We start from the raw sequence: 11,822 nt of genomic DNA on the forward strand, positions 1-11,822 counted from the left end.
CATGGTCGTTCTTTGGCCAATCACGTCGCATGCTGCATGCAACGGCTAGCTCCAACAGACGGGTTTGCACTGCTAACATTGCAATTGATTTTAGGTCGTTGTGCCAAACAGGTCCTCTGTATTGTAAATACTACAAAATACTCTGTTTTATCAAAACCACGGTATGTTATACCTACATGCTAAATTACTGTAGTTTGTTGATACTTTGATTTTTACAATACTTTGCATCCAAACACAGCCTTAGTCATCTTCAAACAGAAAACAGATACTCCTATAAAAGAAAAAAAACTAATCATTTCAATATGCTTTTGGTTCATTCCCTTACATAGTACAGAGGAGATCATAAGACAATGATAGCCAATACTGCCATAGATCAATCAGGCCATCATTTATTTGAAGGACAAAATACCAAGATGAAGGACATAAACAAGCACATTATCTTACTACCATCATCAAGATTGGATCGATATAACAGTGAAACGAAAGAGTGCCGCAATGTGTAGCTTATCTAAGAGCTCTCAAATGGTATGGCTTGCATTACGTCGAAGTGGTACTATTATCACCACCAAGGGGGACAACCGACACATGAGAAGCGATAACATAAGAAGCAACATAACTCCCTCATATAGGCAGACAACATCGAAGAGTCATCCCGACAAAGAAACCGTTACAACAGTAGCAGGTCAGAGAAACAACCCAAAAACCCACCGAATCAGCGGCACACACAGAAATTACATAACTAAGAATCACATACAAGGACAGATCAAATCACGAGGAAATAAAATAATTCCAATATGTAGGATGGGTTACTAATACACGTGAAGATGTTGCACTTATGAATAGTCACCAAATTGATGTATTCAAATATGTTGTAGGATCAGAAAAATACAATAAGCAACTTCTCACATCAGTGGCCGAAGCTATTATACAATTACCTGGTGCACACAAATCTGTAATGAAGTTATTATTGAGTTACCGGTACATACGAATCTGTGTCTTTGGCGGTGAGGGGGTCATATTTTACCAAATTAAAACTCCAAGATATAGTTGATTTTCTCAGCCAGGACCATCACCACATTTCGCATCCATGGCCATCGTGGCCCACAGTAAATGTTCATGTTGTCATCAGCAGTAGACAAAACTATGAGATTCATAATATATATGTAACGCAAGTGTTGATTCTTCCATAATCTGTACTTACATACTTTAGAAAGAAGATATAGAAAAATTGTTCCACCACAGATATATTGTCAAATAAGACAGATAGATTTGGCAGAAGATGTACCCTATAACTAAGTGCTCACATAGGTAGAGTGTTTGTAAAATTCCGATGTACTTCAAGTTTAGCCATTCTTCTTCACAGTTGTTGTGTAATTAGTGGTAGATGAGAACATATATATAGAGGAAAATGCCAGACCTACAGGCTATTTCATATGGACCTGATCTACGCTGAAATTGTCTCCCTTAATCCCAATATAACCTCCAAACTAATTGATCATTATATCAAAATATTATTAAATAGATCCAATGTTGAATTAAGAAGTTATTTACTTTCTAGTAAACAGAAAATTTGGTACCGAGCATGTCAACACGGCAGCTAAGGAGTGTACATAACTAACAACATTAAGAGTAATGATACATTTGAACAGATAAATAGTATCAACACAATCATTTAATGTGATTTTCAACACAATCTTACCAAATGGACACACATAGTATTTTCATTCTTGTTAAAGAGTACATATTTAACCTGAGAATTTGGGTGAGGATCTTTAGTAGCATGTTACATAGTCATAGTCTACTGCCACATTCATAACCATGCTTTGTTTGACTCTTTTTTGTTAAAACCCAGATAGAACGTGAAGACCTTCTATTGGTGATCTTGTTTTAATTCTAACTTGTAAGTGTGTTATATTTCAAGTACGTGACTATGCATGGTGTAGTACCGAAACCGATATCATGCTCCAAAGCTTGCTGAAATGTTGCATTTTATATGTAAACAACATACTTAATTTTTAGGAAACATGATTTAAATAGCTTACTAATAGAAGCACATATATTGTAATTGTTCCCCAAATTCACATCAGCACGCGAAACCAAACCTTCAGATGGAGCGTAGGAAGGCAGGCAGGTCGACGAAGTCCAGCAACTGAAAACCACCCAAACCCCTCCACCCACAAGCAGACCAGAGAAGACCGATGCAAAAGACCCCAACCATGGCAAGCAAATAGCTCCCCTCCACAGAGAACACCACTGCATGCCCCTTCTCACAGAAGACACCATAGACAACACACAACATTCAAACACCAGTAGGAATGGAAGCATGGAGTGAACAAACTGAAACAACGTACGCAATCACATGAGAAAAGAGGGGAATGAAGCAACAAAGAAAGAACTAAAATAGAGTCAAGCACTTGCGCTACAGCTTGTTCTGGGTCAGTAAGTTTGATAGATAGATTTTGCTATCACAAAAGTTTCTTGCCATGAGTTGCCTAAAGAATCACATAATCTCAAGATAGATGAGAGCTAAGGCAGCATGAATAAAGAGAGGAAGGTTTACTTTTTGGTATGCTCCAAATGCTAATATTAACAAAAATTGATGGTACACCTTAAAATTAGTCCAATGATACCCTGGCAAAGATGCCACCAAATGGTTGTTTCTGACTGATTTGCATATACCAACATCTCAGCTCATGCATGTAGGAGGAACACAAAGAAAAACCCTACAACCATGAGGTGTATCTGTGCGTGTAAATCCCATTAGAAATATTTAATCATTTGGATAGGTGCGTAAACAGTAGGATAAACAGAAATAGATGTGAACAAGAATATTTAATCATATCTGTCCGTGCACATCCTAAAGTGATTCAATTTGAGGAATGCTTCATTAGTAGAACATTGCATGTTATAACAGAACATGCATCTATCATGTGTATCTATCAGCTACATAATTTGAGCGCAGTGGAAAACTAACTGTGCGATGTCAAACAAATGTGCACGTGGATCTCATTGTGACTCTTCAAGATCTGAACCTTGTCTCATGCTTGCATGTTGATTCTCCTACTTCCCTGCAAATAAGTCCAAAATGATAAGGATAAGATCCATGTGAGACCAATGAAGGTTTATCCTATTTTCCTGTAAAACAATACCGATGAGCCAAAATGGGAAAGTTAACACCCGAGTGAGGCCAATGAAGAATTTTGTATTCCATTCCATCAAACTTTGCTTACACAAACTTACACAATACCATAACATAAGCATGAAACTATCATTTAAAATGTGTGAAGACTCAGTACTGGAGATCATGGAGCATAGCTAGGTCCAAAATGTTGTGATGTCCACAGCCATTGACAATGAACATATTATTGTACTTTGAACCGACCAGGATGATTACCTTTTATAGACTGCGGCGGCTACTACAGCTGGGACGACTTGGAGGAGTGGCAGCAACGAGGAGAATTTGCAAGAAGAGCTCAAACCCAAGGCAAGGGGAGTGCCACTGTGACAGGGACGAGTATGCGGAGGGGGCAAAAGGTCAAAGGCTACCGCCATATCCATCTTACCCGCGCCCAGCCACATGGTGCTGAGCCACCCCCATGGCCGAATCTGCACAGGTGCCAAGGCGCATTGATGGCCCTGCTGCGGCTCATCCTCGCAGCTGCCCAGATGACACCCCGACCGCGACACAATCCATGTCTCAGGCCTCGCTCGGTGAATCCATCGCCGTAATCGCCCTCCTCGAGTATCCATCTCTCTCTAGCTCTGCTCGTGATTTGGGGGAAAGGGAGGAACGCATGGATTTTCCACGAGGCACGCGTCTCCAGTCTCACCCGCAGCCTCTCTGCAACATGAGCACCGGCGGAGGCAGCCCCGTAGTCCGGCAAGGAACCGATCCGACGGCCGTTCCGCATAGACAGCGGCGCAATGAGGCAAGGCAGGGTAGCGCAGCGCAACACGCCAGGTTTTTCAGTCTTCACCATCTACGCAACACCTCACCTCTGCAGATAGCGGTGGTCAAGGACTCAAGGCCCATGTAAACAATACCTTGGGCCGTCGGGAACCGACAATATGGCAACGCAAGCACAACAGTTGGGCCCAGACGGTGGAAACACAACATTTCTACATCTTACAGGCAGGGACACGGCAGTAAAAAACTCACGATCGTTGTGGGATCGCTATTTCTCGGGAGCTTAGTAACTAGAGAGATATCTCTATTTATTTTTTCTTCGGACGAGGCGTTTTGAAGCCCGGGAGTAAAATAATCCTTAAAAATACAAAATAAATTAAAAAAACAATTTTCTTTTTGTGGAGAAAGATGACTGAGTGTGTGATGTCCATGCCAAATCTCATAGCATTTAAATGTCTAAGTATCTCTCAGTAAGAAAGAAAATTTTGGGATACGTGAAAAAGTTTAATGTTTGTGTACTTTTTTGATCCGATTTTGTTTTTCTCTTGCTGAGAGCTACTCAGGTTTACAAATGCTTTAAAATTTGGCACACAACTCACACACTAAAATATCTTCCGCGCAAAAAGCGGACTTTTTTGATTTTTTTTAATTTACTGTTACTGGGTGCAGATGAGTCGGGGCTTAGAATTGGATATTCGTTTTTCTTCTTCATATATTACCTTCTTCTTATCTTATTCTACCTTTGTACAAATTAAGCTACAAAAACGTCATATATTATGATACGAAGGGTGTTGGGTTACAAATGCGGGGTAGACTAATGTATACAAGTGGCCCACCAGAGGCCCAAGACTCATATAAGATACGACCCAGAAGGTAGTGGGCCAAGGGGCTCAACCTTTGGCCCATCAAGGAAAAGGAGGGTAGCATTAGACTGTGCTAAGTCCCAACAGTCGGATACCAGGCCACTGTCGACCACCGGACACTCTGTCGGAGACGAAGGAAATAGTCAGCTATGTCCTCAGTCGGTGGCTACCTAAGTACCTAAGATACCTCTCGGCCACGATGTCTTAATAGTGCCAAATACTGATAACTCACAAGCATAGGGGATCGCGGCAGTCTTCAAGGGTAGTATTTGACCCAAATTTATTGATTTGACACAAGGGTAGCCAAAGAATATTTATCAGTATTAGCAGTTGAGTTGTTAATTTAAACACACCCGGGCAACTAAATATTTATGAGTATTAGCAGTTGAGTTGTGAACGCATGGATTAGCATGTCGAACAAGTTCAACATATTTCTTCCGTATAACCCATGCAGAAGAGGAAGAACTGGTAGGTTCACAATGTAGAATGGAGAACACATCAAGAGCACTCTTGTTGTGATCTTTTAGTTTAAAAGAACTTCTGCCATATTGGTTCATGGTATTGGAAGAACGATATACCACGGACCTCGAAGACTATCACAAAGGTTACTAATCAACCTAAAGGAACGAGCAAACACTATCAACAGGAATCGACGGAATGAATCATGGGTTCCAGAACCCATAAATAGAATACCTACTAACTAAATAACATCACGAGATGCTTTCGAGAATGGTGGCCAAAATCATTACACTGAGAACACAACACAAGGTTGGGTTACTGGCTGGCTATCTATGATATCATAGTTTCCTGATAGCTTCGACAAATATGTCGAGGCGACAGAGTACCTAAACTCGGCGATTAGTGTGGTTATTCTGGCCCAAAAGGACATCGGGAACAGGGGGAAGAGGTTGCAAATGCATCAGACTATTTAGTAACCTTGGATAACTCGGACAACATAACATCTGTACGGGCATGAAAATTGAGATAACATGCATGTCAACTCGACGACATAGCAACGAGTTCTTATGGAAACACCGATCCGGGAACTCAACAACTTTCCTATAAGTCTCCAGCATAGTAACTCGTCGTCCTGAGAGATAGATAATAAAGCCTGGTTTCTTAACCCCGTAGAAAAGATGAGGGTGACTCCGAATCAGAATGACACAGGGATAAGGAGTAAAAGAGCCTTACGTCCCCTTCCACAACCAATTCCCTTATATAACTAAAGTATTTATAGACTTGACTTCGACCAGTGTGGCTTGGTAATCCTACAGACAGTCTGGCTCTGATACCAAAGTTGTCGGGACCCCGATCCTAAGTCACACCGGTCTAGCAAGTAACACATCATATCACTTTGCGGCCTCACGCACGATATTCCCACGGCTGCAACCTTACCTTGGTCGGGACCGTTTGCGCCTTTTGGCTCACGTATATGATAGTGTCGCTAGCATCCATATGACAGAGAACGCAGGCCGACATGACTAGTCATAAACCCAGGGTGGCACAAACTTACAGGGACATGCATACATGACCCAACAATGCACGTGTCGGTCAACAACGAATGTAACCAAGCTGTAGCAAGCTATCAGTACTCCGGTAAACACCGCGTGACATTTCCCCGTAGGGACAGACATAGGAGCAAAGAAGGACACATGACAGTCAATCCATGTGTTCCGGTGGAAGCACTAGGAGACATTTCCCCATAAGGAAGGCTGCCAAGAATAAACAACTAGGTGTCGGATCCCACACATACCAAAGCATTTCAAAAACATACACACAATATGCTCGATATGTGCAGATACAACATGGCATCACAACATAACTCTATGACTCAAAGTATTTAATTAAAAGGCTTCGAGGAGCCACACATAACATGATATTACAAACATGGGTCTCATAACCCAACATACAATGTCATACAAGCAACAAGCACATGCTGAAGCTAATCTTGTCTGAGTACAGACAACTGAAAGGAAAGAAGGCTAGGAAGCCTGTATATCTACAAGACCCTCCATAGGAACCAGACCTCTATCTGGGATTCCCAAGCTAATCGTCGAAGCCCACGAAGAACTATCAGTGAGAGTGAAGTCTCTCTGCAAAAAACATAAATTAAGCAAACATGAGTACAAATGTACTCAGCAAGACTTACATCGAAACTATCTACATATGCATCAGTATCAACAAAGGGGTGGTGGAGTTTAACTGCAGCAAGCTAGCTTTGACTAAGTGGCTATCCTATACTATGACTACCAATATTTTCTTTTGGGTGAGAAAGCACACACGAGTCCCCATATTCACCATAACAATACACCACTATGGATCCGCTCATGTCTCCCTACGAGAAGGCCATCCATAGCACTCACACTTATCTTGCGCATTTTAGAATATCCACTTCCAGTTATCTATGAATAATGTAAGCTTTCCAAGTAGTCCATATCCAAGGACGCGACTATCCGAATAGACCATTAACCCTGCAGGGGTGTACTTCTTCACGCACGCCCTCACCACTTACTGCCATGTATACATCATGTATCTCGGCAACCTTCAAGCGGAAGCCTAGCGAGGGTGTCGACCACGACCTGACTAACCACACAAGACTCTAGTCCAGGTTTATCGCCTAGTTGAGGTTGTATCCGCAACGGAAGTCCGGCCGAAGTTCTATCACGGCCCCAAACGATGAGAGTAGGGTTCCCAAGAGCACCATCCGGGTGTCATCCTGGTACACCGTGCCTCGGTGTCTCTACCGCATCATATCCCACCCCTAGGGTCAGCGCTATGCACGGACTCTAATACATATCCTACAAACACCATAAACTAGTTGCAACTCCTGGGCAGAGATCAAGGCGGTTAATAAGTCGAGAGGGTCAATTAAGTATCCCAATGCGTGGTAGTAACTGTCTTGGCACACAAATACAGAACTCAGTTCCTGAGGATGGTCCCAATGAGACAAACCACCATGTACTCCTACATGGCCTCTCATCGCTACCTTTACCAAAACGTGTTCACACACTTAGCTCTCAATAGTAGGACATGTTCACCACAATTCCAATCCATCCTAGATGGATCAGACCTGACACAACTCTAAGCATAACAGGCATAACAAGCAAGCATGAATGAGTAGGAACATCATGTCTCAAGCAATTCCTACTCATGCTAGTGGGTTTCATCTATTTTACTATGGCAAAGACAGGCCATGCAAAGAAATGGGTTCAACTACCGCAACACGTAATAGTTGAATCGTTGTTGTCCTGATGCAATAAAAGAGAGCAGGAGCGAGGGAGTGGGATTGTATCGAAATGCTAAAAGGGGGTTTTGCTTGCCTAGCGCTTCTGGAGATAGTATAGCTATTCATCGGTGTCAACGATCACGGCGTCGGAACCGCCTGCTACCGAGAGGGAACAACACCAACAAACAGAGAAGGAACACAATAAATGCAATGCAACAATATGATGCATGATCATGACATGGCAATATGTTGTGATTTGGGATAGTGCAACTAACAACAATTTAAATGAAGTTGTTTTGAACTCAAGGTTCAAATTCAAACTCCATATAAGACATTTCAAATGTCATTTATTCAAATTGTCTTATCCAATAGCTCTAAGTTGTTCAAACATGCATGGAAATGCCGTTAATAGATTCTTCATTTTTTTATGATAATTTTTCATATATAAATTATTTCATTTGGAGTTACGGTTCAGTTTCCATGAATTTTAGAAGTTTTAAACATTTTTTGGAAATAATAAATCTTTATTTATTTATTTAAAATCATAGAAAAGCTTTACTGTGCCGACACTACGTCAGGCTAAGGTCAGCAGGTCAACTGACCCGGTCCAGGTCAAACCTGACTAGTGGGTTCCACTGGTCAGTGACTCAGCATTAATTAAATTAGTTTTTAAGCACTAATTAAGATTAGCAGGGCACTGGGGCCCGCATGCCAGTGATTGTTAGTGTTAACTAGGTTTAAGTTAAACTAAATTGAAATTATCAGGGGCTGGCTCCACTTGTCATAGACACAGGGGAGTCAAACCCCAGTTCAACTAGGAGAAGCCCGCCGGCGATGTCAGAGACAGCGGAGACTCTCGGAAACGTCGCCCCGACGACTAAATCAGTGGCGGAGAGCATCTACATGGTGCTGGGGCTCACACGCATCTAGTTGTGCAAGCGGGAGGGGCTGAGGCGGCCCGAGCTTGCCGAAAATGAGCTCGCGGTGGCGGCCGGAGTTCGGGCATCGACCGAGTCGACGCCACAGAGCACGGTAGGAGCAGCGGTTGGGTGTTTTGGGCTCCTGGAGACGCACTAAGCGTGTTGGTATGCTCGCTGCGAGCGACAGAGCTCGGGAGCATGGGACTTGCCGACCATGGCGAACGGTGGCGAGGCCAAGGTGGGGAAGCTAACTAGGGGGCGTGTGAGGCCAGTGGATGAGAGGGGTTCGAGGGAGGAGCTCACAGCGGTTCGGACGAGCAGGCCAGCGAGGTTGGGGAAGCACGAACGATGGAAAATCGACGGTGAGGTTGCCGGCGGCCGAAGGTTGAAGATGAGCTCGGGGACGATGCTGCAGGATCCCGTGGTCGAACGGGTTGGTGTAGACGATGCAAGAGATGATGGCGGTTCTTTTGGATGCGTCGGCAAGGCGAGAGGTGGATGGTGGTTGCGATGGTGCTCGTCGGTGCTCTCGAGCGCTCACAGACGATCGCGGGAGAGAGTAGAGGAGGGGGGTGAGACCGAGAGAGAGGGGAGAGGGACGAGGAGCTCGTGGGCGTCGCGCTGGCAAGGCCGGAAGGGCTGAGGCGTCGCAGTCGAAGCAGGAGCTGGCGCGCGCGTCGTGACCACGCACCGTGCCTACAGGCACAGGGAGGAAGATGGCAAGGTAGGCTGCGTGGGCTGGGCCAATGCAGCTGGGCCGGCGGTGCACAGTGGTCGGGCCACAGGTAAGTTGTTCTATCTCTGCTTTCTATTCTATTTTTCTATTTTTCTATTTTGCAAATTTGTTTCAATTTGGTTTTCAAGCCAAACCACTTCTAAAGATTCTAAAAATAATTGTGGGCACTAAATGAATTATTCCAGAGGCCCTCGACTAATTCCAGAATTATTGGATCATTTAAAAGTATTTATAGTATTTAAATGCCCCAATTCATATACAATATGAGTTAATTCAAAAATCCAGAATGGCCTAGTAAAATGTGCACCATTTTTGGAAGAGGTTTTCACCATTATCAAAAATCATGAACTTTTCTAAAGGGCATTTTGGGTTCATTGAAAATATTTTTATTTTGATCCTAGTTGAATTCCGTTTGATGCTAGGGTTTGAACATCCCTCATTTCAAATTCATTTAAACTTAGACATGATGCATGGATGCTGATGCAACTAGTTACAAACAAATTCTAGGGCTGTGACATCAATCCAATAGGAGAACCACACGAAGCCTTGTGAACAACACCTACACATAAAAGAGCAAATACTTGCACCCAACATGATCAAGGGGATTGTCAATCCCCTCGGCGGTTATTTGCAAGGGTAAAAAAAATCTGATAACGGTAGATAGATAAAAAAGAATAGTAAATAAATTGCAGCAAGGTATTTTTGGATTTTAATATGTGATAAAGGTAGACCCGGGGGCCATAGTTTTTACTATAGGCTTCTCTCTCGAACAAAAAACATACAGTGGATAAACAAATTATTGTTGGGCAATTGATAGAAAAGTGCATAGTTATGACGAATTAACGATATTCAAGGCAATGATCATGTATATAGGCATCACGTTCGAGACAAGTAGACCGACTCCTTCCTGCATCTACTACTATTACTCCACACATTGACCGCTATCCAGCATGCATCTAGAGTATTAAGTTCGTAAAGAACGGAGTAACGCCTTAAGCAAGATGACATGATGTAGACAAAGTAAACTCAATAATTATGAATAAACCCCCATCATTTTCCCCTTAATGGCAACAATACAAATAGGTGTCTTGTCCCTTTCTGTCACTGGGATATAGATCGCCGCAAGATTGAATCCATTACAAAGCACCTCTCCCGTTGCAAGATAAAATCAATCTAGTTGGCCAAACCAAATGGATAGATCAGAGAGAAATACAAAGCTATAATAATTATGCATATAAGAATTTAGAAAAGACTCAAATATTTCTCATGAATAATCTGATCATAAACCCACAATTCATCGAATCCCAACAAACACACCGCAAAAGGAGATTACATCAAATAGATCTCCAAGAACATCAAGGAGAACATTGTATTGAAGATCAAAGAGAGAGAAGAAGCCATCTAGTTACTAGCTATGGACCGGTAGGTCTATGGTAAATTTCTCACACATCATCGGAGGGGCAGCAAGGTTGATGTAGAAGCCCTCCGTGATCGATCCCCCCTTCGGCGAAGTATCTAAAAAGGCCGCCAAATGGGATCGCAGAAGAACGGAAACTTGCAGTAGCGGAAAAAGTATTTTGGGTGGCTCTCCGTTGGTTTCCTGATTTTAGATAATTAATAGAGCTGGAATTAGGTCAGACGGAGCCCAGAGGGACCCACAAGGTACTAGGGCACCTCCACGACGCGCCCTAGTTCCTTGTCGTCTACTCGTTCGCCTTCTGATCTCCTCCCAAAGCTTCGAGAGTCTCTTTTGTCCAGAAAAAAATCTTCAAAAAGTTTCGTGGCATTTGGACTTCGTTTGGTACCGATTTCCTGGAAAACCAAAAACAGGCAAAAAACAACAAGTTGCACTTGACACTAAGTTAATAGGTTAGTCACAAAAAATGATATATAATTGCATATAAAACATCAAAGGTTGATACTATAATAGCAATAAAAAATTATAGATATGTTGGAGACATATAAAGCATCCCCAAGCTTAATTCTTGCTCCTCTTCTAGTGGGTAAATGATAAAAACATAATTTTTCATGTGGAATGCTACCTAACATGTTCATCATGTAATCTTTCTTTTATGGTATGAATATTTAGATCCGAATGATTCAAAGCAATAGTCTATAATTTGACATAAAGACATCAATACTCAGGTATACCAACAAACGATCATGTCTT

The 11,822-nt window shown here is 42.5% G+C and overlaps 1 long non-coding RNA gene across 1 annotated transcript; it reads right to left on the reverse strand.

The window, feature by feature from the left end:
- Positions 1-768: 768 nt before the first annotated feature.
- Positions 769-3,983, reverse strand: LOC123180840 (uncharacterized). The gene is made up of 2 exons (XR_006491304.1): positions 3,395-3,983; positions 769-3,068 (listed from the first exon to the last, which is right to left on the reverse strand). It is a non-coding gene; the product is annotated as an uncharacterized lncRNA (long non-coding RNA).
- Positions 3,984-11,822: the final 7,839 nt, after the last annotated feature.

This window comes from Triticum aestivum, chromosome 1D, assembly GCF_018294505.1.
Source record: "Triticum aestivum cultivar Chinese Spring chromosome 1D, IWGSC CS RefSeq v2.1, whole genome shotgun sequence".
NCBI classification, from domain to species: Eukaryota; Viridiplantae; Streptophyta; class Magnoliopsida; order Poales; family Poaceae; genus Triticum; species Triticum aestivum.